The following is a 2,500-nucleotide window of genomic DNA, read 5'->3' on the forward strand; positions in this document are numbered from 1 at the left end:
GTGTGTGTGTGTGTGTGTGTGAGCGTATGTGTGTGTGGGCTTCAATAACGATGCAAATGAGAGGCTTCAGCTATAGCGACACAGAGGGAAATCACACACACTGGGAATGCATGCAGTGCATGCCATTACATCTCTCTCACACACTGACACACACACACACACACACACACACACACACACACACACACACACACACACTCTGTTTGCTGTTATATCGCATATCCAGACACTGGTACTGCGGTTCAGATAAGGCTGCCCAGTTGCATTGTAACAATTTCAGGTATAGCAGATTTATGTGTGTAGGTGTGTGTGTCTGTGAAATTGCTTGCCAACAGACCCACAAACACACATACTATCGCACACATACAAACACACAGTCAAACTGAAAGGCCACGAATCAGGAAAATAACCATCTTCAACATGTGACTGCTGGCAGACACAGGCACCAAGAAAGCAGGTGAACACACATACACACGCGTTATGGTGGGTAGGTGTATGGGGCCTTCAATTCTAAACCAAATGAGCCCCTACTCATCCCCCGACATGATCAGGCCAATAACCAGTCATCGCTCAGAAGTTGGCATCTGTGATGTCCACTGAGACTTCAGAGAGTATCCATGGTAACTCTAAGAGATGATTGGTTGATTGTGAAGAGAGGCCAGTAAGGAACACTGAGAACGAGTGACCGAGTGAAGATGGAGGAGCGACGTAAGAAGCATTAGAAAAAGACGAGAGAGGACAAAAGAATTGAGCTGTGCTTATTCACCCTGCAAGCCTCACACTGTGTATGCCATCGCAAAAACAACATCAGTGCCACTAACACTCGACAGCGCTGAGCGCAGGTTACAGAAATTCAAAACGAGGCAGAGTACTAGTCATTGTCCTGGACGCGTGCACTAGTTTAGCAGAGGAGGGGAAAAAGAGATCCGTCAATTTCCTCCTATCTTTCCCTTCCTCCTATCTTTCCCTTCCTCCTATCTTTCCCTTCATGACACCCCTGTGTGATGGGCAGGAAAAAAAAAGGAAGAAGACGCTGAACGTGAGTCGGAGAAGAGGTTCTAAACGTCACGTCTCATTATGTTTGATGTTGGTGATGTAAAAAAAGAATAATGAAATAATAAATGCCTTCATATATTTCTCCTGACAGCACACAGCAGCCTTCTGTCGCTCATGTGCCTGTTAATGAATTATGCATTAGAAAAGGAGAGATGGAGAGAGAGAGAGAGAGAGAGAGAGAGAGATGTATTTGCGACCAACTGTGCTGGCATGTTTGTCCCTTTCACTTTTTCATAGGGAGACACAGAGAGAGAGAGAGAGAGAGAGAGAGAGAGAGAGAGAGAGAGAGAGAGAGAGAGAGAGAGAGAGAGAGAGAGAGAGAGGAGAGAGTTTGTGTGTGTGTGTGTATCTGTGTCTGACATGGGTGTTATTGGCACGCCCGAGACAGATGGAGGTGTTTTGTCTGGCATATGTTGCGCATCCATTACGCCGTCTCTGTGAAGAGGGGCACACAAGATGGCGCGGCGGAGTCAGAAGAGGGGTGACTGGTGGGTTCAGCTCAACTGGGACTGCCTTAGGAGACGACAGCACGGCCAGAAGAACAACAGAAAACATCATACAATACAAACCACATGCTCTCCTGTGCATCCAATACAGGATATTCCAGCAGCAGTGTTGCAAAAAGCTGGACACGCGCTCGTGTGATAACGGCTGCCGCGTGAGGAATGAATCATTCACAGATTTGGTGGATGCCACTCCGGGTGCTGTATTGGAGCGACCAGTGTGACGGCCATTTCAGGCTAACGTGCAAACAAAAGCTTCAAACAGCTCTGAACAAGTTTGTTTTAATGTATTAATAAGATTAATAAATACAATGCAGACAACACGTAGCGGGCTAAAAGCGCTAAAAGTGAACCTACTGCGGGTGAAAGCAGCATCCTGACTCACGACCCCTGATCTGCAGTCTGACCTCAATGCTTCAACAGTCAAGATCACAAACAAACAATCACAAAACCAGATAGTGACCAGGTGTTCTGGATGAATGTGAAATCCTCCATTTCCTGAAGGAAGGCTCTACCTCATCAGTAACTGTCAGTGGAACATTCTGCTCATTCATTATGGACCCTTTCAAGAGAGTTCCATTATCAGCATCATAGTTGGCCCCACAAGACTTCCTTCCAACATTCCATATGTTATCTTAATGCAGAGGAAGTAGATTGGGGCCCAAATAGAACGTTCAAGCATTGTTTTTGTTTACCTTGTTGAAAGGGTCCATATAAGCTGGCTGGAGTGCTCTATTGTAAACATTCTTGTTTATACCTCAGTGACAAATTAAGAGCATTATGGGCATTATATTATGACGACAAGACAAAGAGAACTAATGGCTTTACTTGAATCCGATTAAGTCTGCATGTGACTCATACTGAACAGAGCAGCACAGTGTGTGTATGTGTATGTGTATGTGTATGTGTATGTGTACGTGTGTGTCTGTGTCTACTATGTG

The 2,500-nt window shown here is 45.5% G+C and overlaps 1 protein-coding gene across 2 annotated transcripts in view; it reads right to left on the minus strand.

Moving 5' to 3' along the window:
• itfg1 (integrin alpha FG-GAP repeat containing 1) overlaps positions 1-2,500 on the minus strand; it is a 158,786-nt gene that overhangs the window by 102,565 nt on the left and 53,721 nt on the right. The window lies entirely within an intron of this gene.

The sequence above is a fragment of the Alosa alosa genome, chromosome 14 (genome assembly GCF_017589495.1).
Source record: "Alosa alosa isolate M-15738 ecotype Scorff River chromosome 14, AALO_Geno_1.1, whole genome shotgun sequence".
Classification (NCBI taxonomy): Eukaryota; Metazoa; Chordata; class Actinopteri; order Clupeiformes; family Clupeidae; genus Alosa; species Alosa alosa.